Source organism: Calidris pugnax, unplaced genomic scaffold (assembly GCF_001431845.1).
Source record: "Calidris pugnax isolate Ruff unplaced genomic scaffold, ASM143184v1 scaffold25, whole genome shotgun sequence".
Classification (NCBI taxonomy): Eukaryota; Metazoa; Chordata; class Aves; order Charadriiformes; family Scolopacidae; genus Calidris; species Calidris pugnax.
The window spans coordinates 14,764,421-14,791,313 of NW_015090805.1; the positions used below are offsets into that span (position 1 = coordinate 14,764,421).

General features: G+C 37.9%; 1 long non-coding RNA gene across 4 annotated transcripts in view; it reads right to left on the reverse strand.

Annotated features, from left to right (window-relative positions):
- LOC106885784 overlaps window positions 1-26,893 on the reverse strand; it is a 301,614-nt gene that overhangs the window by 71,887 nt on the left and 202,834 nt on the right. For all 4 annotated transcript variants that reach the window (XR_001411500.1, XR_001411497.1, XR_001411499.1 and 1 more), the window contains one exon: window positions 25,184-25,232. This is a non-coding gene — a long non-coding RNA (uncharacterized LOC106885784). The remainder of the gene's footprint in view (window positions 1-25,183; window positions 25,233-26,893) is intronic.

A 26,893-nucleotide genomic window follows, 5' to 3' on the forward strand; every position in this document is an offset into this window, starting at 1 on the left:
AGCAATCTAAAATAATGTTAAATAAAATTATTTGCATTTTTCAAAAACAAAATTATGTATTTCAGGAGGAAAAGACTACTAATACTGGAGATGGTAAGTAATAAATGCATGTGTAAGTAGCAAGCAGAATGCTCTAAATTTTATTAAAAATGTTCGGGTTCTTTGAACTTTAATGCATATCCAGCTGAACAGAGTTAATCTTAAAAGACTGAGAAGTTATATTTAATGCAAAAAAACCCTGAATAAATTATCTACCAGTACCTTAGATACCACTAAAACTGAACTGGAGATTTTTGTGAGGAAAAAAGTTGTTCATGGTATTTTCTGCACATAGAGTAAGTTCATAAGTACAAGTAGAACCAAACTCTCTTTCTCATGAGTTTGTGTGAACAAACACAAACTATTTTTGCAGTTTTTATTTTGTGGACAGCTCTGTCTCAGAAACATAATATAGAAAATGAAACAAACATTTCATCAAATGAATTTAACTTCTTCAAGGTTCTTGCAAATGTTGACTGATTTGGGGGTGAGAACTTAATATTTCTTTCCCTAGCGAGATCTATTCTACTTTGTAAGGCTTCAAGTTCAGGTCAGTTCTCAAATTAGGGATGAAATTATATTCAAATATTGGCTCTGCTAATTGCATTCAGATTCCTACAACAATATGCAAGCAATGACCAATTTATCAAAACAAAGCTTACATAACTATTTTCATTTTGTTCGTAGTTTCCCTCACTGCTAAAAAAAATGCAAAGTCTTCTAAGTAAAAATCTTTTTTCTCCTAAAGTACTTAAAACAGGACTAATTTTCACATATACTTACTAGGGGTTGGATTGCACTGTAAGCCCATTATAGTGGAAAAAGAGAGACATAAAAGCTGCACTGCATCCGGAGGACGATCAGAAGGTACATCCATAACTCCCACACAGCCACCCGTCCCCTGCAGCTCACGCTCCATGACAGCTAATTTGTGGGGCACCTGGAGCAGATCTACAGCCAGGCAACCATCCTGAGACTCACCCAAGAAGCCTTCTTATTCCCCTTCAACAGGCAAACAGCAGATTTCTCCTTTCCTATTGCTCCCTGCAGCTTCACTGCCAGGGTCCAAAGTGTCTCCCTGTGGAGATGAAACCCCACATCCACATCTAAAGGCTTGCAATAGGCAAAGACATACCTCTTCCAGCCCCACACTTAGGGACAAGTACAACATGGTGCTTCATCTTCTGTTCTGCTGAGTGACTACGAATGCTGTTGTTTGTAAAAAACTTACCATGACACTTGCCCCTGTTATGAGCTGTCCTATATGCCAAAGCATTCAAACTCAGTGATATCCTACGCTTACAATCCATGCAGCATAAAGCAGAATACACTGCTGAATACAAAATATTACACATGAGTAATAGCTCACAAACAGATCTTAGATACCTCACTATAGGTGCAGAGCAACTCCACTAAATCATAAAACAGAAATAAAACCACAACCTGCTCAGCCCTGGCTCATTACATTGCCTTTTTTTTTAATTAAAAAAAACCAACAACAACAAAAAACAAACAAAACCAAACCAATAAGCATTACAGTAGTTATTTATCTAGTAGAATAACTTGTTTAAGATTGTTGGCACTATTTCAGTTAAGCTTTGTAATTTGTCTTATAACATTTTTTAATATACCACATGAATAGAAAACTGGATTTCAAAGAACTGCAAAGCCACAAGTTATATAACAATGGCTGCAAAGTGGAATCAGTTTTAACTCATAATAGGTATAATTAGCACAATAGAAATTAATCACATTATATTTCAGTGCATTTTAAAAATGTTCCAGATGCATTATGCTTTCAATATTTCATTTATATTTACTTAAATTCTTATTAAACAAGGTTTGTACAGCAATAGTACATAGACCTGACAGCTAAACACCAAATTGCTCATTTTTTTTCACTTGTGTGACTAAACAGGAGAAAATTATATTCTGTTTGCTGCTCGCCCCCTCAAACAAACCAAACAAAAACCTCAGCTAACAAACCTATCCAAATATAGTGCTACACAGGCAGTGAGATGAGATGACATTTCACTTTGTTCTTTGTGTTTTTTCCTATGAAACTGCATGGTCTTAGCAAAGTAAATAAAATAAAAACACCAAAAAAAAAAGTAAAAACTCTAATCCCTGAGATTCTCAAAGATATTCTTCTATGAATATTTCATCTTCCAAATCCAATCTGAAACTCTCTGTGCTTACACTTTGTCCTAAAGATTATTCTCTACCTTAAAATTTTGTTATCTGTTCCTAGATAAATTCTGGTTCATCCTTCCCAGTACAGCTTCAGTGTCCCCACCGCTTTCTCTTTGGGTGACTATCTCATCCCTAAGTATTTTTCCACATAAGTCACATCTCCCACCCGTAACTATTTTTACATCAGGAACCTGTTGCCTACACGACCAGACACTTACCTACAGTGCACTTTTCACTATCACGACTACGAAAGAAGCCGTGGTTTCATCGCCCATGTGAGAGCCAGGCTCACTGCACGCAGCCAGCCTGAGGTCTCCTCCTGGGCCTGACACACACAACTGAAGCTAGTGGAATTTACAGCACCACCGTGACCTCTGCCTTTAACCTTGAAAAAGCCACGTTATCTCTATAGCACCCTTCTTTTCTCTGGTAACGCAGACAGATTCCTTTCAGAGGTTTTTCAGCTGGAGAAATATTTCAATAATTATTCCTCTGACTATTCCAATACAGAAATCTTCCCACACAAAATGTTTTTCTTAGCTGCAAACTATAAATCTTCTGAATTTTGATCCTCCTGTGATCTCCCCTGTCTGCACAACTTCATCTGCACTAGTCTTTCACTAGTCAAACACGATAAATTGACATCTTTATTCCAGTAGCTGCCAGTGTCACTCTCTCCCACTTCTCCAATGTATCCTCCCTCTCCTTTTCCAACTCCCCAGTTATGTCTGGAGCTATATAATCTACCAAGAGAAAAATCCTTCTATTATTTCCTATTGCCTCATTTTTCTTCCCATTTTTTGTTCCTGTCCCTCTATGTCTGCCCTCCATGAAAAAGTCTCAATTCTACAAATATTCCCTCTTATAAAACGTTTGTGTTGCTCCTCCACTGCCACCTCTCTCAACAGAGAATTTGATAAGGCAGCTTTCTCTCACTCCCTGGAATCTCCTTGGACTAACCATTTTGATTGTTTTCTACTTAGGTCGTGTCCAGCCACAGCAGAAAGAACTGTCTCTGGCCAAGAAGAGTCTCTTGTTTCTGACACAAGTGCAGTTCAGTACACCGCTCACTTTTCCATCCTCTTGGGTGTGTTGGTTCTTCTTTCAAGCTAAGCAGACCAAGTTATTAAGGAAGCCTTTGGTGCATGTAGACAGCATATACACATTCCAGCCTAAACAGTGCTTCGAGGTACTTAGACAAGCTTCACTACTGAATAACCCAAGCACTTAACAAGCTTTAGGTATTTATCCCCACAACAGCCCTATAAGATACCCCTATTTTTACCTGAGTGAGGGAACTGAGGCACAGGAAAACTACTTATGCTACTCAAGTGCAGGATATCTGTGATAACTCGGGAACCAAAGCTAAGTCTCTGATAACTCAGACTAGAATGCTAATCTACAGACTATTCCTCCCACTTCCTAAATGATAAGGGTTCAGCAAATCTATGTATGCAGATTTTTTCCCCTGCTGCCCTTGGAATGATCTGTGCATAGATGAATTATTTCAGCTGGCTTCAAGGCAAAGAAATGAGGCATCTTTTCCTCTCCCTATACACCTTTAGCCAGAAACTGTTTAGCCATTTGTATTTTGCTGTGTGCAGCACTTCTAATTTTAGTCTTTGATAGGATAATAATTGATGTCCCTATAGCTATTACCAGATGCAGTTAAAGAAAAAACAACAGAAAAAGGAGAAGAAAGGAATGTTATGTGTGGTTTCTGTACTGAATTCCAAAGCAACTGCAAAATCTATGCTATTTCCAGTACCATCTTGTTTCCTCTAATTCTGAATGTTTTTTGTACTGGTTATAGCTGTGTGGTTTATTCTTATGTGAAAAAGGAGTATTCATTTTCTATCATCTATCTTTCCATTTACATTTTACTTACTGAAATATTTGCATTCTACTCATCTCTCTGAACTCGGTTTTTTATGTGGAAATGTGGGAGATGCTGGCCTGTCTACTGTGGATCCAAAGAGTATCTCAAACAGCATTTATAAAAATCCAGCATACGTTTGGGTTATGCTAGCAGAGTTACATAAAATGAACTACAGATCCTGCGGTGGATTTAGGCCAAAATGGTATACCAACACTTAGAGTATCTAGAAGTGTTTGTTTCTTTTCAGAAGCCTTCCTCCAGCATGTTCCCTCAGACCTTCCCATCTTCTGTCTTCAGCCTTCCTCCTGGCAGTGTGCACAACAGCACAAACTGCACCACTGTGCCTTGCACGGAACCTGAGCCAATCAGTCAAGGAAGTTACAAGAAGACTGTTTGGTCTCAACGATCTAATTTTCTCTGCCACTGAAAATCTTAGATAAGAGGCAACATGTAGAGCTAAACTAAAATCAAGTTCAATGTTCAAGATGAACTAGAGATTATTAGAAGTTCTTTTCTAGGAGAGAGAAAACAAACAAACAAAAAAACTTGGACGTTTTTCCTGTGCTATAAAGGCATCTGCCTCAGGAGTGTATGGTCCATCACACCATACTGCTCAACATCCTTTGCCAAAGCTTTCATCAAATACGGAGAAAAAAAATAATCAAAATTCTAGGCATTATTCTAAAAAGGGCATTAATATTTACTTTTTAAACCTTAAGACTTTACTGAATACCTGGATTTGGCCCATGCACAAAACAATTTGAATCTGTTACCTATTTTGAAGGGACATCTGCACTATATCATGAAGAAACACTACCTACACAGAGACAGCAGCCAGAGGTAGCCAGTATGACTTTGCCAGTACAACTCCTCAGAGACGAAGTTATTACAAATTATTTTCTGTATCAGACAGGTAAATCTGCTGAAGTAGGCGGCAAGGACAGGAGAAAGAAGAGGAAAAGTTGATGAAGAGGAACACTGTTGTAAATCATGTGCCTAATGTAGACAAAAATAATATGTAAAAATTATTTCCAGTGGACAAGTAGAACTTCAGGAACTAAAATGTTTTTGTTCCTCATTAAAAAAAATGACTGTTTCCTAGGACTACAACTGTATAACCTCTGGATCCACTTTTTTTTGTGAATTTCAAAACAAACCAAATATTCTTTCTAAATAACAGCAAATCTATTAAACAGGCCATTTTCTTCAAAACGAAGACTTTCCACCCTCCGTGAATTGATCCAGTCAACCTTAAGTTTCTCAAGGGAAGATGGAAAGAACACCTGACCATGCAAAATCCATTTAAACACCTGCACCTATATTGCTTGTTTGGTCCTGTCTCTATGAGAAAGTGTAATTTGTGCACAGTTGGAAATCTGAACTTTTATCTAGTTCATTTTATCAATTATAAACTACTAGCCAATGTCAAGAATATCGAGAATAGCAGCTTAAAATTAAGTCACACGAATGGGAAGAATTAGCCAATTGTGCTCCTGGGAAGAAATAGCCAATTGTATTCCTGACTCATTTAAAATTATCATGAAACTAAGTTTGCATAAATGTATAAATATTAATGTCATGATCAACTAAAAGCAAGTTTTGAGATCAATTAACTTATTAAGATCTTGTAACATACTAGTGCTACACTGCTGACAACATGCTATAATGTTACAATGTACACACACCAGTCAACTGTACCAATACATACATTCTACCAATACATATTACATATTACCCCTGTTTCTTTGCACACACTATAACCATAATATCCATTTATGTATAAGGAGATGAAATTATCCCAACTTATGGATGTGTCCCAAGCTGGAAATTTTAAACTGGGCCAGACTGAATTAAAAAGGGCAGGAAAAAAACACCAAAAAACCCCACCATTCAAAACAAGTCTTTGCATGCCATGAAGTTTGGCACAATCTTAAACCATAACGAGGCCGTGAATGAGCGTATGGCATTCACAAGTACCAACACACTAACATTTAAATTGATATATCTTACAGATGGCAGTATTTTGCCGCACAGAAAACAATAAACACTGAAGTTTTTAGAGCTGGATTTTCAGAAACTGGTCTCCATATTTGTGACATCTGAAGCTAGTCTGGAAATAAAGCCTTTAATTTCCTCCATAGCTTTTGCCAAGAGTGCAAGGAAACCTTGAAAGAAAGAGGAGGAGATGAATGAGGCAGGCTGCTGAAGGTAAAGGTTCACAGCAGCAGCAGGATGCTGAGGTGTCCTCCTGTGGCAGTGGAGAAAACACTGAAGATGGGTTTCCTTCTGCAACATCAAAAGCTCAGACTACCAAAAATAGAGCCTAACTACCAAAAAACCTCATTACCCAATATATTTGTGGAGTCTAAAGGTCTAGGGTACTCAACCTTGCAACATCCACACAAAGCCTTTTAGCAGTAGAGCTCCCTTTTTCGTGAGTTAGCATTTTCTTTCCCATACTCTGTCTACCTACAAAACAATCTTAACATAGCCAAGGAAAAGAAGGGATTGGCTGACTCAAAAGTAGCAGGTTTCTCACAGCTATCTTCAAGACTGGACACCTTTTCCCCGAGCCAAGGCAGCCAAAGACTAGGTGGAGATGGAGAAGAGATGTGATCAGAGCCCTGGCATGTGTCATTTGTCCTCATAAGATATGTATGGACCACTACTGCCCTTCTGAGCACGAAGGTATTGAATATATACAATGCCAGCTTCGTTGCCTCCACACCCTGGCCAACCTCACCAAGTCCATGTGGGACAGTGATGGCTTGTTCTCCTCATCAAGAGGATTTACTCATAACAAATTCCCACTCCTCCTGCAAAAGAGGAGCCAGAAGGGATGGTGAGTCACCACTGCCTCCCCAAAGCAGTGGTACCTCCCCTCCGGTCATACCACTGTGCCTCATCATCCACACAGGAGAACCAGTAAAATCCCACATGGTGGTGGAGAGATTTCGACTTCACAGTCTCTTACTAAAAGGAACATTTGCCATCTAGAAGAAAGAGGGCAATTGTGCACCGACCACTTTACGGTTTGATATGCAAGACTCCTAGCAAATGTATGAACTAGGCCTCCAGCCTTCTGTGGTGTCCATAGCAGCACTGCTCAATTTACTGACTAAAAGCTGCTGGTAGCCTGTAAGATACTACAAGATTATCTCCAAAAATGTAGGATTTTAAAACTGAGAAACAAGATAACATACATACCTCCCTGCACATGCAAGGCAATACACAAAAAAGTGGGGAAAACAAACCTCATAAAAGAGCATCCAAAGTTTTGCTTCATTTTTATCTATTGGTAAATGAAAACCACTGCACTGTCACGGAAGAGGAAGGTCTTTGGTTAGTTTGTGTTCTCCAAAAGGCTCAGTAGTCCTTTGATTAAATAGGATTGGGAATCACTACTACAAAGCACCCATCACTCTAGTAGCTGAGCTCTTCCTGAGTAAATTAGATCTGCACTGTACAGCACCAACTCAATTGAAAGGAGCTATTTGCTCTTCAACCCATTCTTTAATGTTTTTTTAAAAAAATTGTGGAAAGACTGAAAGAACATTTTATAACAATCATACTGCTGCTGGCAGTGGAAATACTTTATCAAGAAGTGCTCTGGAAGATGTGTTGGTAGTCTTTCGTATAGGAGACTTATTTACTGAGGATACTACTTTAGAAAGCCAGCTTGTCATTTCACGGCATTTTTCTTTTCATTTCCTTGACCATTTCATAAAAATTTAAATAAAGTCCATCAAATGATTTTGTTATCTTTATTTCATATTTTCATCTTTTTATTCAGTTTCCCAACTCCTGAAATAATAAGTATTGCTGTTATCTTAAGCAAGCTAGTCACTCTGCTACTATGCATAAGCAAGGTAGTCCAACTTCCCTTCTGACATTTTCCAGGTTAAGGAAGAAAGCCAAAGCTTATATTAAAGTCAATGGATATAAACGATATACATGATATAATGGATATAAATGATATAAACCAATAGATTTTGTACCCTGAATTTTCCCTCCTCTTAGGAGGAACATTTTCCTCCTCTTAGGAGCTCTTCCTAACTGCCATTAGACATCCCTTCAGCTTCCAGCCGGCAAATTCTTGAAGGAGACCCTGCCTGAACCCTACCCATGAGGCAAATGAGCAAACTAACCTCATGAGCAGGGTGGCACACCTAGTAGGCTAGGCAGGTAACGAAGTGAAAAGTAGCTGCTACTTTTTGGCAACACAACGTCAAAGGCTACCTTAAAAAAATGGCCAAAGCTCATCAGAGATGGCTAAAATTCCAATAATTTCTTCAGTGAATTGCTCAATACCTTTTTCCTTAATCTGCACTAGATGAGAGCTTTTTAAAAAATGAGCAAGCATGACTCATTTTTATGACCAATGCACCATTCGCAAAATGCTTTCCAACCAGATTGCAGTTCAAATAAGACATGTGTATTGTTGCAAAACAAAATATGCTGGCTGAACAGAATGTATTCATCTATATTAGTTTTTCTTTCTAAATCCAGCACACTGGGAGCTAAATTAATCTGCTGAGTGCTAAATTCATCTACTGAGAGCTACTGTAGATTCAGGGAAATGTTTTGAGTGCTGTAGCAAACAAGTCTCACTCACTCAGGAGCCCTCTGTGGGCTGTTGGTGTTTTAACCATTTTGTCTGCTTTCAAGCAAGCAAGCAGCTGATAGATGAGGAAAAAGCTCATTGATTTGCAGTGGCAGCACTACAGCCAATCAGCCCTAGAACGAGGCGCAATCATGAATCTCTCCAACTATGCATATTTATATGCAGCTGTCGTACCTCCAAGTCCCCAGAGAATACAAAATGCTTGTGTGGCCACCAAGACGCACAATGCCATCCTGCAGCCCGCTCTCACTTAACCACGGTAGGCGAAGATGGAATACACAGAAACACTTTTCATTTTCCCTAGCTGGGTTGCCCCAGTAAAGTACATGTCTAATATGAGTATATTATATTCCCATAAATTCTTAATCCAGAGCCAATTTCAAAGGGCTAAATAATTTAAAGGAAATAAACATCTTGAAAGAATATATTTTCAGTAGGGTAGGCTGAGCTACAACAATATAGTAACACAGGCAAGCTGCCTTGCCAAGAGTGTCAAAAAGCCCCATGTTATTGAGGAAAGGGTAAGAGAAAGAACCTTCCCTTGTGCTAGCTACAGGGGTGATGCACGGGCAGTACGCAGCATCGCAAGATGTATCTTGCGAATATAAGTCCTCAACTCAGAAATGGGGGGTGGGGGTTAGGAAGACTGATGTGGGTTTTCCTTTTGGCTTAGTAAACTTAAGTAAAGAGTTGAAAACACACCAAAAAAGGGAGACGCCTGTGGAGCTGAAAGAAAGAGGTGCTAGTGGAAACACAGATAGAGAAATGTCTCTGTGAAAAAGAAAAAACAGAGATCTGGCACTTGGCAGGAGGCTACTAAAGTAAATACACTAAGGGTTCAGCGGGGCTGGCTGGCATATTTAATGGTCAAGACATTAGCTGTCTACTGAGCTATAATGACATTTTAAATTGTTTCTTGCAGTGTATGGGTCTGATTTCACACAAAGCTTTGTTAGACTTGTATCAGAAGAAAGCCAATTGTGCAACATCCAAAAGGAGCTGAAATGATGCCTACAGGTGAATGTGGCTGCCTCTGGTCAGGCTCCCCACAGCTGGACTCACTGGCACGTCCCCTTGAGGAAAGTCCATCCTAGGAGCTCCCTTGGGTTACTAAGTTACACAGAAAACTTACCTTCCCAAGCTCAGGCAAAGTCACACTCCCAAACAAGGGTGCACACAAAAGGTTGAAATCTAAAAGCATTACAATTCAAATCCATAAATGAAAGTAATATTTATATATATTCTTAAAAGATCTCCATTGACTTGCTGGGAATATTTGCATTTGCTATTCCCTTGCAAGCAAACCATCGTAAGACAAAAAGGGGAAAAAAAGAACAGGATAGAGTATTTTCACATCTGGTATTTACATTGAAAAAGACTACAATCAGGTTTTATTTATTGTGGCAATCACATATAAACTTAACTCCTACTATGAAATTATTCTCATATTTTCAGTTTCAAAGAACAATAGAAAAAGACTTCCACTAAATGCCAAAAAGAAATCTCCTACATAGGATATATATGCTAAATAAAACTGCTAATCTGAGAAAGATTGTTACAGAAATCTACATCATTATAAGATCAAACTCCAAGTGGTATTGTATCAAAATGATGAAAATCTTGTATGGATCAGGAAATGAAGCAAATGGACCTATTTCATCTTCAAGTTTATTACTGAAAATGGGTTTTATGATTTGCTCTGCATAGTTAAAGTGCTACCCAGACAAATTACAGCTGCTCTTTTAACCTGAACATAAGATGGCATAGTTCCAGCCAATCTGAACTATGGTTTCTAGGCAGAATGTCAAATCTCAGCCCCCTGGGTTCCAGAATGATGGATTGAACCTTGAAAGTTGCAGCAGAGCAGCATATGTGATTTCTGTACTGTATTTTGATCACTCATGAATATATTAAAGCATGTCCATGCATGTTATTCAGTTTCTGTTTATTGTTTTAAACTATCATACAGAAAAAAAGAAAGAAGTAATCTTTTCCAAAGGTAAATAAACAAATACTAAAAAATGCAATTCTAATTTGAAAGAGCTGGTTATAAATTTGTTTTTTCTTTGTTTACTGAAGAGGACATTAGGTAATGATGCAGCCAAAAGGGCACCATTTTAGAAACTACTGGCATATGCTGCCTACAAATTAAAAAAAAAAAAAAAAAAAGTGAAAAAAAAGTGCTTTTTGCATTATCAACTACTGCAAGCACATAACAACTATTAATCTTTTTTATAACAGTTTTTGGCATGCAAAGACATTGTCCAAATGTTAGACATCAGCCACACTCCTCCACCTGCTCATTCTGATGCTCCAAATATTGTCACACCACCACTTCCTTATTTTCCTGTCTTCTCTGTCCCTTTTACTTTCAAGAACGGTTTTCCTACAAAATCATAACTAAAATGAAGAAAGATATCCCCCAAAACACCCCTTAGAAAGCTGGGGGAAGGTGAAGAATACTAATATCATACACAGAGACTATTGTGTGCTTGGGGGGAGGCTCCCCGGGCAGTCAATGTCTCATGTTCTTTGTGGGGTAGCACCAGCACAGCAAAGGGCTCTGGGCTCAGCCCATGAGCATCATCAGAATACAAGAAATAAATATGTTAGCAACACCACCATTCTGCACACTGAACCCCACTGAAGTCTTTAGTTGACCAAGATGCACGTAAATAACACACTGATGAGTTTTCAGAAGCAGGGGCAGAGCAAAGTTCCTAGAAGACTGGGGAAGCTTCAAGGGGAACACACACTTTTAGTAGAAGATGAAAAAAAAAGGGTGTAAAGTCAATATACAGCAACCTTATGAATGATTTGCACAGCTCAGCATTTTAAAAGCTCCTAATTTACATATTTTTCAGCTAGTTAATGCCTGCCTTCAGGACATGTTTTTAAACATGGTATTAACATTGTGAATTTTCTGCTTTTTCAACTTCTATGGTTTTACCCTTCAGAATCCTCTGCTTTATGATGACAGTAAAAAAAAAACAACATTGATTTTTAATAACAGAGTTACCAACTTCTAGCTTAAGAATGGTTTTAAAAACAACCCTAAGTACATACTATATATACATTTTACATCATGGAAGTGCAAATAGCACAATTTCTAAATCTGGTTATTTTGTCTTTCTGTAAGATTATTAGTTTAAAATAACCTATAGTTTTTAAAGTTCTTACATTGGCCAAGGCCATATTATAGACTCACACAGAAGACTGAGGCAGGAAGGCACTTCTGGAGATGGCTGCGGACTACGCTGTTCACAACACTGTCCAACACTGTGGACTACAAAATAGGTTTTAAAATTCTACTGCATTGAGAGTAAAAATAAATAAACATTTTAAGCTTCTAACATCTTCTTTGCTGCTGCTGAACCTTTCATAAGAAGGGCTATGAAGAAACACTTCCTAAACTGCAAGCATAATTACACTACAGTTAAAGAAAGTTTCAGTCAATTTCAAAAATAATTCAATAGATATTTTTAATAACATTCTGGAAAATTAAGAATGCGACAGTCAGACATTACTTGGAATTTTCAAGCTTTTGCAAATTCATATTTTTGAAATTTGATTGACTCTATATGCAAACAAATGGTTACCTGACAAGCTGCATCACTAAGTAATTCACCTTTTTATTAATGTCATAAATCTATGTATGTTGCCATGATATGCAGCCCATAAATAAATCTACTGACAGAGTTAGACAAAGCTATTAATTTAGCTATAACTTTTGACATGAGGAGCACTATAGTAAATCAATTATAGTCTACATCAAAAATAATTTTGAATGAAATCTGTCTAATGTAAGCTGCCGCTGCTGTTGGCCATTAAACTCCTTCACTCAATGAATTACCATGAACAAATGACCTCAACAGTTCCCCAGCAATAACATGAATTTGTCTTTTATTTATAATTGGATCATTTGGTATTTTAACTGGCCAGCTTTCCAAGTTTAGGATCCTACAGTTTATCATCCTTATGTTTAATTTGGTGCCAAACGCTGAACATTTGTTTCTTGGTTATTTCATTCCTTGACATCTTACAAAACTGGGAGACTGAAGTCCTATTTACTAAACGTTAAAGCAGAGAGCGCACAGCAGCAGGAACTCTTCCAAACTGTCTTTCCAGCACTTGTGGAAAACAAAAGAAAACCAACCAAACAAAAGACTACATACCTTTCTGCCTGTTCAGCCATCAGATAGTCTGCTGAGTAAGGTACGAGCTGCAGAGTTTGGATACAGACACAGGGTCTAGGAACATTTCAGTCTAAACATGGACAACCGAGCAGCCGTCAGGAGATGGCTTTAGCCCTCTGCCAAGGCAAACCAAACCAGCAGCTTTTCTCTGCTCGCCACAGATTCTGACTCAGGCTTTTGCTTATCACACCCCAGCAATGAAACTCTGACTCTACTGAAGTCAATGGCAAAACTCATGTTCAACAGGGCCAAAATTTTGCCTAAGTTTATTACTGACTTTATAGCAACGACAGAATCTGATATCCTGTTACCAAGCTCTTAAGACACCAGTTGCCTTCCTGATGCATTAACTTAATGTTTTTCCAATTATTAAATAGATATTTGTAGCCATAAAAGGGAAACCAAAGAAGAAATAAACAAAAATAAAAAATAGAAAACCCCACTGAAATAAAGGACAACTGCTAACAGTTAGCATATATGCTCTAAGTACAACAAATGAATTTTCCAATATAAAGGCACCAGTTTATTACCAAAATGTTTCTTTCCTTTGGATGGAAACTAAGTTCTCTTTTGTCTTTTTTTTTTCCTTTTTATTTTATTCTTTGTTACAATTCATTATCATTAAATTTCCTGTAATTAAGAATGCTGAATTAAAAACACATGGCTGCCTGTGAAGCCAATGCTTTTCAACATACTGAAATCCCAGAACCATGTTTAGCCATGAAAGAGCAGATCAGTTTTCATTATTGCTATAGGATTTACTAAAACTTAGTATAGTACAGCCACAATTCTATCTACTGCCCTATCACACAGTTACTATACCTGTGAGTATAAGGGCTGCACAACTGGAAAGTCATATTACAGAGCATGACATTGTAATGTAAAAATCCAATTCCCAAAATGTGTGCTCTGTTTACTTCCAACAAACAGTCCATATAATAAGCTCAGGATATCCATTATTTAAACTAACTCAAAAACACTGATCTTTTTGAAACAAAATCGAGGATGCACTGCTGAAGCAATGTATTTATAGACCTCACTGGCTCAATAATTTTCCAAGAATACAGTTTAACTCCCACTTCCACATTTTTATATGGTTTGCTTTATCATTTTGCAATTGTAGTTTATAATGCATTTTTTACCCCAACCTGCACCTGTCAGAGTTTTGTTTGGTTTCACCTTCCACCTGCAGAAGTAAAGAAAAATTGCTTCTTTAAATACATTTTTCATATCACAGTAATGAAATACTAGATAATTCTTTTCATGTAATATGACAGCTTGTTTCAAAGAAACAGAGAATCATTGTGCCTAGAGAGAGAGATGCTATCTAAAGATATTGTAAATACTTGTGCTCACAGCTTCTGATGAGGCCAACTTAGCTGTAAAATGCCATTCTTCAGCTACACAAGAGCATTTCAGACCATGTCTGGTTTTCACCTCCTGTCATACTCTCTGATATGTAATAGATTTCTTCATATATTATTTGACTGGCATTTAAAACAATGCATTACAGTAGGATTTGCAGGATGCCATTTGTGCATTCACAGTGAGGAGAAAAAAGCGGGAGTGAACTTTAAGTACTGTATGAGGAGCAAAAACAATGTTTTGAGTACGGTCTCCTTTTCAACTCTTATTTTACATGATCAGGTTATTTTATGAAACAAACTCTCACAAAAATGGCAGCTTTTGCATCCTTCTTATAATGAGCACTGCACTGTGTAAAGGCACCAGTCAACTTCTAGATTCAGCTTTGTCCTTCAGAGATGATCTTGACATTTTCTTAAATTTATAATAAAAGCTGTAATGATTTAAGAGTTGGTCTCCAGGAATAAAACTGACTAAAATATATCTCCAGATACATAAGTGAGAATTTTGCAACATAAAAAATTTCAGCAAATATCAAAGGGCAATATGGTCTCTGTGACACAGAACTTGTTCTTCCCAGCTTAAAATACAGCAGAACGATCATTGTTTGGAGTCACACAGCATTGTCCATAATGAAAAAGTGATGCAGGTTTCAAAGCATAAGAATACTGGGCACTACTTTAAACCTTGGAGAAGAGAGTGAGGTGGGAATTTTGAAGTTTGCTTCAGAGCAGTTACGAGAATCCTCTAATTTTCCCCAAGCTTAATAACCTACATTACAGGAGCTCAAAACAAAGGGCAATGATTTTCCTGTTGCTTGACTTCTGATATCTAACTTACCTCAGTTAATAAGACACATTTCCATGACCATTAATGGAGAGAGAGGGGCTTTTCCAGAGGGAAATTCCAACTGCCCTTTTTTCTGAACTTTTTTCCACATTAGATGATGGAAATAGCCCCCAAATTCTCCAAGAAAGTATGCCTGAGAACCATATCACAAAATCAAAGGATTCCAATGAACAAGCATTAATTTCCGCTTGTGTATGATGCCACTGAGGACACTGTAAGTACACTCTACCTTCGAAACTGCAGAAAATTATTCAGAATCAACAACTGAACTATCAGTAAGGAATTAATGCAAACTGTTAGGAAATACTGTGCTGTGTGGGTAAAGGCAGACCCAGCTGGACTAAAGTGCTGCACTGTAAGAAAAGCACACAAGGATCTCATTTAATCACCTGCATAAATATAAACTTGGAGTAACTTAATTGAACAGAGGAACCTTATGACACCTCTTTTTTTAAAAAAAAACATTTTTTTAAACCTCATAACCAGTATTAGCAAAAGCTTTGCACAAACATCAGTCAAAGGCTAGTAAATGAACAGACAAGTGTCCAGCGAATGAGTGATGCGAAGGTTACTCTGTGCTACCAAGAAGGAAAAAAGAGACAGGAGAAACACTGGGGATGAGCAGTAGGAAGGGGTTGAGCAGAACTGAGCAATGTGAAAGCAGAAGTGACTCTGCTTTCCAAAGTGATATTACAGTGAGCAATGGAGAGTTTCAAAATCCAGAAAAGCAGCTTTCCAACTGGATTTCGAAGTGAAGAGGTAGCCAGTGGAAGTAACCCATGTGTAATATCTATACATCTTCCTAGCGTGACAGGCCTATATTGCAGCATTTTGAGTGCCCTGTCTTTTTGAAGAAAATCATAGAAGAAGAAAGTGCAGTAGCTAAAGTAGTAAGTGACACAGAAAACCAGAAAAAAAAATCTCATGGAAAAAACATGGGAAACCCATTACAGAAAGCTTTTACTTCAAAACTGAATTCTTAATTTCAGGCTGAGTTCCATTTGAACTTCAGATATGATTTTTGTTTGCTTGTTGTTAATAAGGTGGTGAAAATCACTTTGTCACCGCTTTTGTGTTCTCAGAAGCAAAGACTGAAGTGTTTCACCACCAGTGGACCCAAATAAATAAAAAGATATCTGAAGAACAAGACCACTATTCTTTCCTAACTTCTCAAGTAACGTGGTGGAAGTAAATCCTTTGAACTTTGTTCTGGTATGTTTTTCACTAGAGTATGGTGCACGTGATCTTATATAGTCCCTTTTGCTAACCTTTGTGATATTACATTAAACTGCTGAGAAGATATCAGTTGTTACAGAGTCAACAGAACAAAAAATTCAGAGTCTGTTTTCTTGTTTTAACTGTGAGGCTTTAAGTATGTATAGCTATCAAGAAGAAAAACAGAAAGGAGCCTACATGACTGAAAATAAACAGAAAACTGCTGAACTAGTACTGTAATTCTAGGATAATGGGCCCTGATGCCTCCCCTTCTCAAAGGCCATTTTCCCTTCTGTTTTGTTAATCTTTTTTTGAGTATTTCCTATAATTCCCATTGAAAGCTGGGTTTTCCTGTTCACAGTTGTGCCTCATTACCCATGTTGAGTATAAGGAAGAAAGTGACTTTAGTCTGGCTGGAAGATGTTTTGGGAGATGACAGATGATTCATTCCAGGACATTTAGAAAATTGTATATGTGCAAGCAATATTGACATTTAACTTGAGATTTCAGGAAAAAAAAAAACATATTTGGTGTTCTTAGCACCAAAAATCTTGTTTGACATTGTTTTCCGGAAATGCCACTTCACAGATGGAGTAAAGCAGCAGTCTTGTTTCTAATTTCATCCATCAGTTATTCTGGTCTGATAGCAGTACACTGGCAGTCTCCCATGCTACCACAAAACTGTGAGTTCACTTCCTAGACTGCATCATAGATTCCTCACTGCTTACTGGCTCATTACTCATGAACACAATCTACTAAATTAGTTCAGTTTAAACCAGATTTTTCAACATACACATCTCAGCTGGGATGTTGCACTTGTTTGTAAGAGGCAAAATGTCAGAGACATTTGACTTGGGTATGCTCTGAAAACTTTGAAATCTTACCCAGGATTCTCCACCTCCTTGTGGTGTACCTTCCTCCTCCCTTTTTCATAACCTCAGGTCACAACAGACCCCTATTTGTTTCCTTTCCTACTCCTTGATTTCCACAATCTCATCATGTCTGGCATCTATTGTAGATATCTACTTGTGGAGTTTCCTTCAATTCCTACTGCAAGATCCAATTTCTAAAATCTGATTCCTTTGATACTGATCTTCTGTGGGATTTTTGGTAATTACAATTCTTCTCACTAGTTCCTTAATTTTGAAAAGGAATATAAAAATAGCTGTTTGCCACAAAAAAATCAGTAGTTCTGTGCTCAGAAGATGAATAATACTTTGAGTGAAATACAAGCCCAGCATGGTAAGGCAGCAAAAGGCCAGATACTGCCTAATACCCACATTGGCCCTATCATTATTTCAACATCATTTTTCGCCTTTGAGGTATTCAAATAGATGTTCTTCAGCACCTCAGCAGATCAACCATATACCAGAAAAGATCATGGTACAGACAACATCAAATGAATTGTCTAAAACCTGAGAAAAAAAAACAAAAAGCAAGGCGTGTGGTGAAGTCAGCAGTAAAAAGCTGAAGGTACACCCTGGAAAAATTCAGGAAGCCTGAGTGGCTGATAAGGAGTCAAGCAGTTTATGGAAGGAAATAGGCAACTACGCTCTCCTCTACAACTTAAAAGTGGATAGGATAAATGCTGCAGAAAGAGAAGTTTATCTGTTTCCAGTGTGTGCAAAGATTTTTGGTTTGGTTTTTTGGGGGGTTTTGGTTGGTTTTTTTTCCTTTCTCTTGCATTTAACCAAGCTCAAGGGAACAGAAACTTTTCTACCTGAGAAAATAAAAGAAGTCGATTTTCAAAGTCTACAGCACCCAGATGGATTACACTGCTTAAAAATAAGCAGTGACTGACTAGAAACTCTTGTTTCCAAGATTCTTCTTGACATACTGTGGTATTACTATAAATTTGCAGCCAGATGAATTTTATCAAACTTCCCTCCAACTATGAACCAGGAATCATGGTGATCAATTGGTCATCTTTTAATGTTATGTAGATATGTCTTTAACTGTAAAGAGTTACAGCTTTACAGAAATACATCTTTAAAAACACCATTTAGTAAGTATGAGTTTAGTGCACACCTTCTACTCAGTATCTTCACAGTTCCTAGTATTTTTGGATCTGTTATGGAAACATACGTCTACATAAATTTGCTTTGCAGACCCCTATCTTGCCCATACCCTTGCTATATTTTCAGACCACGTGGTTTTTACTTCATCATGAATTATAATCTTATTTTACTTTAGCACCTTCTTTCCTGTGTTCTATAGAGTTGGATTTTCTTTTTTTCACTTGTATGCAGAACACCACAGGTTGAAATTTTCTTCATGTTCTTCAAAGACAACAAACACCTCCAATATGTCTTCTGCTCCCTTACTCCATCTATTTGTGTTGATGTTTTTACTTGCTCTAACAGACTTGTTTTGGATGTTCTGGTGCATTTTATCTCCAGCCTATGCTTGCTTTCCAGTTTGAGAGCTTCCTGGCAGACGGGGGCTGTAAGTTTGCCTTGTAGAGCATTGAAGCAAACAAGCAGTGCTTGTGCACTTAATGAGTAAGATACCTGGTTGCTCAGGAGGAAACAGGCATTTTTCACCACATAAGGAGACACATTCTGCCTTACAAACTTCCCAGTTCACATCAGAGGAGAGAATCGGAACATTACTTTGAGCACTTCTGACAAGATACTACCTATCTATCTACATAACTTTGATAGTATTTGATGCTTTTGTTACTGTCCAATATCCATCATCTTTCAAAGGAAGATATGGTAGTCTACTGCAGCTCTAGCTAGCATAGCAAGACTTTGCAGTTTGCCATTTTTTATCAAGAGTTTGTCATTTAGGTGTTCTCCAGCCTTACTCATAGTATGCTACCGAATCCATTGGCAAAGCACAGACTCCATGTACTCATCTTTGGTACGTGCAAAAGGATTTGTTTAGCAGTAGACACACATTCTCAGCATTGTACACATCTTCTTCTTTTAGTGATAAGAAAATAAAATCCAAACAAAATTACTACAATGCTCAAACCCCTATTTATCTTCAACTATCCATAAGTACAGGATCTTCCCATAGGCACATTCTTAGGCATTTAGGAAGCTGCCATCCTGAAGCCAAAATAACTTATAATTTGTTAGTGTTTGGGGTTGATTTTTCTTTCTTTTTTTTCTTTTTTTTCTTTCCCCCATCTATCCACAATTCGCTAGTAAGTACTCCCCTTTATTTGGGTCTTTCCCATTAGATGTTCAGTGGCACGTTCCGGATGCCTCTAGGGATAACGGACCTATGGATGGAATGAAAACAGAGTACTGAGAATTTGCTCCTGGACCAAGAGCTCCAGAGGGGTTGTTCCTCCTCATTTCAGAAAGCAACACAAGTGTTTAGGCACCATACCAGGAAATACAGCTGCAGAAAAGAGCCATGACAAAGGCTGAAGAGACTCCTTTTCCCAAATGTCATCCACTAAAGTAGCTGTTGCCTTATGAATCAGTTGGCCAAACATGAAATATCATCATGATGAAAGAAGTTACATTTTTCTGACCAACTCTTTACAAGTTTCATAACGAGCTCTGTGCACAAATTCTCCCTGAAATGTTAAATGTGTGTGTTAGGGGTGGGTGGGGGTGAAGTAATAGGAGAACAGGGGAATGATGGAGGGAATGGGAAGATAGGCTGAAGAGAACACAAGGGTCCACCACACTTGCACAAGGCAGCACCAGTTATTTTTGTCTTTCCTAACACATTTGGCTAATGACTCCACTTCATACAAACTTTTCTTGTTTTAATTAGATCTTCAAGACCTCTGACTACCGTCACTGTACTCTGCCTCCTTTTCCCTGTACAGTGCCCAGAGCAGGATGTGGCACTCCAGACTACCAACACACTCACAGCTAAGCAGGGAGTGTCTGTCAACAGCGGTTGCACTCACTGTGCAGACGTGCTTTTGAACCAAACTACTGACAGAGACAAGCTCATGCCCTGTTCCTAAATGGCTAAAGCTCATTTCTCAGAGATATACAATACCCCCTTAATCATCTGAACTTGAGAGCCCGTTCTAACAAGAGACTGGATAGCTCAAAATAAAAAGCTCCCTTAGTTGCATCAAAGAAAAATGGAAGTAATAAATATTTAGGATATATTCGCTGTTCAGTGTCTCTTGTAGTTGAATCAGCAGTGATCAGAAATAATTTCAATTCTGAGGCATTTGATTAGCAAAGAATATAGAAATGGTCTTAGCAAAACAGGTGAGGAGGGGATGTATTCATCTTCAATGCTAGTGCCACAACTGACAGCCCTGCACAAAAACAGAAGGCCCAGTGCCCATATTTCTGGCTGAGAACAGATACTCCCTCATAAGAAATTTAAAAAGCAATGGTATAACTAGTTTGAATGACAACGCTATGCCCATAAGCCTTCCATAAACAATGCTGAACCAGTTCAAGAGGATAGTACTAAGAAACAGCAAAATTCATAGGGATTACAGCCCAATTAAATGGAGGGCTGGTGCTAGAAGAAGGCAAGTTACTAGAGTCACACAGCTGGAGAGAAGGACGTGAGGCGTCCATGGAGACCACCTTTGGTGGTTCCCAAGGACTTTATCTTGCTGCTAGTCATGCTGCAGGATGCAACACTGCTTTGGCTACAGACATGTAGAGGTTCGGCACAGCTTTCCCAGGCACTGTGGGGAAACCTAAAGGAGATGAAAGCTCAGGGCAGCAACTCACTACATGGCTGTATTCAAACTGATTTGCAGCATAACAACCTGTGTGCAGGTCTCATATAAAATATATTTGTAATGGTATAACACATACTGACCTTGAGTAAATCACTAACCACCCAGCTTTTGGTGGTTTCAGTGGTCTTATTTACATGAGTAAATGAGGCTTATCCACAGTCAAAGCCTTTGAACTGGATTTCCCTTATATTTCTGCTATCATCTACTTCCTTCTCTCTAAGCAGGAACAAGAAAACTCACAGCTTAAATTGGTAATTTGTTAGTGTTTCACATTTTACAAAACCACAAGCACAAAGATTAAAGAAGTACAAAATAAATAATGCTTGTGACATGATACAGTTAACTGCAAATATTTTAGACAATTTGCCCTTGGAAAAGGCTGATTCATTAAAAGCAAAGTTATTTGCAAGGAAATGTGCCAATTGATTTGCCATTTAAAAAAGCAGCGTGTGTTGTGAAATGGCTCAAATATTCCATTTAGATATTTTTAAGGTGAAAAAGTTCTGGTTTAAAGCTCAGAAGTACCTTTTTTTTTTTGTTCTTCCCCCACAGACTAATAGATATATGTAGAACAACAACAAACCAAAATTAATTATTTTTGTCAGTTAGGTTGATGGTTGGACAAGATGATCTTTAAGGTCCCTTCCAACCTAGAAGATTCTGTGATTCTGTGATTCTGTAAATATTTCAAAATTACCAATATTAAATATTTAAGTTCATCTGATTCACCTTCCCTCTAACCTTTATTTATAAAATAATTTATATCTTATCTCTTTTTTTCTTATTAATTCAGAAAGGAGAAAGTTCTCAAACTTCAAAAAATTCTTGACAGAGATGATAACTATGTCTGGTCCATCTTCAAGTTCCGTAAAGTCATTTCATGAATATTTTTGAAGAATATTTTTTTAGAAATATTTTGAATATTCTTTTCCTTCTTCTCCCTGATTTTTTTCATCATTAGGGATATATACCTTTTTAAAAACAGTCTTAATATTAAAGAGTCCTCCTTTTTTCTGTGGCTTACTCTTCCCTTGGCCTTAGTCAACAATTTCTAACATTATAGACTATTTTCTTATGGCAAATGATTGTGAAGCCACAGGACAAAAGTATTTAACTTACTGTGAAGAACAGGTTATTTGGAAGACATAGAAAATGCTGGCAATCATCCTCATTTACAATAAAGTATTAAAAATAACATCTCAAGGCCCAAGGCAAAAAAAATCTGTTCTAAATAGAGATAAAATGAAATATAAAGCATGGGTTTTCAAATTTTTTCTGGGTTAAATAGGGTGCATTGCATTTGTTGAACTCTGGAATACTACCAAAAAACAAGGATATACATGTTCAGAAAAGGATGTCCTTGCAAAATTGGCAATAAATAGCAGCAACGGTATCATATGTACATAACAGTTTCTCCACTCACAGTCATCAGCTCACTGGCCTCATAAAATTGTACTCAGTGTCTTGTAGAGGTTTATAGCCCAGAAGAGTATTGCCTCAGCTGTCTTAAGTACACTGGACAGGTTTGTTGCACTTGAGAGGAGATATGTCATGGTGGGTTGTCTGCATCTACTGGCCAAGCCAAGATCCTTGCCTTCCAATAAGCTGCCTACTTCATGCCCCTTGATGCACAGCCCCAAAAGGCTTTTTGACATCTCCCCCAGTCTGGTCAGCACTTTACTTTTCATCTAATAAGACACAAGCACTCAAAATTCTGCAGTTATCAGGGACATAAAGATGCTGATACTTAAGTAATCCATTTTTTCAGTAAGCTACTTATTTTGTCTTGCCCATCTGAGCTTCTTATGAAAATCAACCCTTTACGCAAACAGATCCTGCACAAAGCTGCGAGCCAGGCTGTGGGTCTGGCACAGGGCTGGTCTCTGACGCGAATAGCCAGTTCAGGGGAGTGACCACTAACAAGTCTTAATTGCAACAGACTGAGAGTTAAGTACGTAGGTAGTGCTCATTTTGCACATTTTCACATCTGTATGTCTATATTTTTCTAGACATTTCTAAGTTTGATGTCAAATGGCATTTTGTCAGAAAAAAACCCAACAAACTTATAACAGCTGGGTGTAAAAATCCTACCTCCTGGGCAAACAGTGATTTAAATGTGATTTAATATTAAAAGTATGTGCATGTGTTAGTAAATGTATACTTGTAAACAGTCACTGGTAGCACAAATTTGGAGTCTTTATATCAAGATAGAAAATTTGTAACACAAAAATAAAAAAATGGTCTGCTGCGTTAGCTGCCAATATTGCTGAAATCATCATTTTCACTATGAAGTTACAATTATCCTGCTTATTGATTCTTGTCTGTTTCATTGTATCCTCAAGATGCCCCAGGCACAGATCAAATGCCATGTGCTGATCTGGACCCTCTACCTCAGAGACGTGAAAACGTTCAACCCAGAACACCTTCATTTATCAGCACCAGGACCTTACCAAGTCATTATGCCACTACAGAAAAGAAGAACACATTGGACAGTTTGCTATCTTTGCAATCAAGGTTGCATTTTGAATCCCTCACTGAATCTGTCAATGCCTTTGGAAGAACTTAAATTTTTTCATACAGAGAAGTTAATAAAAAAAAAAATTAAGTACAGGCTACATTTTAAGTTTTATATTAATAAATATTTGATCTGAGCAGCTGTTTTTCTAACTCAATCTTCTAAAGTATTCCAATATTTACACACTTCAAAAGAGGGTTTCAATTCTGCTTAGTCAAGAAAGAGAGATTTAAATGGCAAAAGCAGTGTCTATGTCGAGAAGTCCAACTAAAAGGAAACATCCAGAAAACATTTAATTTTCTCATTGTCAGTATTTCCCTAAAATAAAATGTTAAGCATCAGACTCTCACTTGATAAAGACTGCTACACATAGTATCTTAAAAAAGTCTTCCCTTATTGTTTAGCAGCCTGGTAAATAGCCCAAAACCCTCAGGCTAGTAGATCCCAGCCTTAGCTTTTTTTCAAAATTAACTGGAAGACATAAATATCAGTAATTGGTGCAGTGCTAGAAGAAGCACTGATAAGAAGATAGCAGGGACAGCATTCTTCCCTTGTGCTTGTTCCAAGCAGCAGCAGTAACTAAAACCTCTGGAATTGCAAAAACTTTCTTCTGTAACGGGGATTTTACTTTAATAACATTACCGGGGGAAATACTAGTTCTAACAAAATCAAGTGGATATGAGGACAAAAAGTTTATCCTAATCTATATGTGGCTAAATCAAAAGACCTGTAATCTCCTCTCAACAATATTTTAAAGTCTAGCACCTTTTCTGAATTTTAATTTATTTTTTGCAGATAGTTCAACTAAGGATGCATTATGTAAGCCTACAAGTACAGAATTTCTTCATTTTTTCTGTTCTCAGACAAAATAAAGGTCAATTTTCAGAACATATATTTTTTTTCTTTTCTGACTATTTATACATCTTGAAAATCATGATAAAGGAACGGAAACCCAATGTTTTAGAGCAGCATTAAGTTCACTGAAAACAAACAAACAAACAGAACCCCAAACTTGCTCTAACGGGTAGCAAATAAAATCTTTAGCAAAGAATCACCTCTCATGTTTTCATAAAATAAATGTTAATTTTGTCCAGACATTGTTAATAATGTCCATATAGATTCTGCATATTTGCCACAGCTCAGCTATGAACTACTCACAGAAAATCCTAACACAATGTGAACATGAAATGCTACTGTCTGTTGTCTAAAGACACCTCAGTTTTACAGCGGGGGTGTTGATGCTTCCAACCTTTTTATTACCTGAAAACCCATCAACAGCTTTATAATGATGAATGCAACACGGCTCAGTTTGCATTTGCAAAATTCACTGTTAAAACCGGCAGATGTGTGCCAGCACATCTGGAAACCACTTTTAATTATACTTTCCTCAAGTGGGAAAGCAGTAGCTTGTACCCATAGTGAAGCTTTTATATCTGACCACACAAATGCTAGCAACCACCTGTGCTTTACACTGATTTTCATTATAGAGTATATCACATTACTACCCTATTATTCCAGAACGACATTTGAAGCTGTTGTGTGACTAAGCTGCAGCAAGTGTGGTCTTGAAAAGGCCTCTACTCTACAAAAATGTAATAAACTTGATTGCAGTTAGGGTACTTACCGCTGAGGATATCACAATATGCATGCTCCTAAAGTTGGCTTCTCTTGCTCTGAAAGTCATAAAAGATATACATTAACAATCATGATTACCAGTCTGGGAATTGGAATTTAGCAAACTAATGTATGCCCCCAAATGAGATACCTTGTAACTATTTGGAATTCCTTTCCAATGTTTGTTTCTTTCCTACTATTAATACTTATTAATACTTAGTATTATAGTCAAATACTCTGCTTCTTCAGCTATGCTCTGAGAATACAAAAAGCAATTTCAACTGTGATGTGTCAGCCTAACAGTATTTCAATTCTGTCATAAATATTTTCATAGGTTGCAAACATTGTGAGTTACATGGCTAGGTTGGGTTTTCTAAACTTAACCTTCCTCTCCTCCTCCCCCTTGCCCCATCCAAAAGTAACAGCTTTTTTACATCACTCTTCCTCATTTCTGACAAAAAAAAAAAATAAAAAAAAAAATGTTTCAAATGTCTGTGGAATCCTTTTCTTCTTTACAATACTCTTTCAGTATTTTGGAAGAGTGTAAAGTTGACATGTAAAATTTTGTATATCATAGTGGAAGGGAAAGGTTGAGTATTTGTAATGTTCAGCCCCTGGGAGACATGGCATGCCCAGGGACAGACTCATCAGAAACGGACACCAGTATGTGTAACTTTGCAAAATGTAAAGTACACAATTTTACAGACTGGGATAATTTGCTAAACTGACCTGCACACTGTGCATGCAACTAAAAAAACATCCCAACATCACTTTAGCATAATTTAATCTGGTCATCAGTTACTGTGCTTGAAAGAAAAGCTTCTACACTGTTACACATCTAAAAAACCACATTCACCTGCCCTATATTTTCTGCCTTTAATTCAAGACTTAAGTTTTGTGGTAACTCATGAAGCCACAGAGGATCCCTCACAGGACTGAGCCCTTTCCCAGGGCGCTGCCCACGTTACTCCACCGTGTGCTGCCAAGGGCTCTGGGGCTGCAGCTGAAAGAAACTCATCCTGCTTTGAGAAAAACTCAAAGCAAACCTCAGCCCGGGATCCCGAGACAGCTGCTAGGCTCCCTTCTCTCCCGGGCAGAACAACCACCCATCTGTACGGTCGCCAGTGCCTTGGCTTGGCTCCTGCCCTCCCACCCTCTCCCCCGGCCCCGCGCACAGCCCCACGCAGGCCCGGCAGCGTCCCGGTGCCGCTGGCTCCAGCCAGGAGAGCTCTGCTCCGGCGGCAGGCAGGGCTCTCGGGGCACCACAGAGGGAACCGCAAGATTTGCTTTAATGCACCTTTCTTTTTTGTCATCTCAGAGGCTCCCATGTGACACCTGGGAGGCCTCGGAACATCTACCCAACTACTAGGCATTAAAATAACGGAGGGTGTGTGCACTGGGTCATATATATAACTTCTGCAAAAATGTTCCTAATATTTTAAGAGATTGAATATGTTAACAGTCCACAACCCTGCTGCTGTAAGAGCGTAACCTGATTTCACATTGCAAATACATTTATTATCCCTGCAAAGAAGGCATAAAACTCCTCCTTCTATTCTATAATCTGTGGTAACAATTTCAGATGGCTAAAAAAAAATATGTTAATTTTGTCAATTGCTTAAAACTAAAAGAAAAAAAGGATTGTGGTCTGCTTCAAAATACAGGCACTCTCTGAATATAACTTGTTAAAGGTTTTTCAACTAAATACACTTACAGAGCA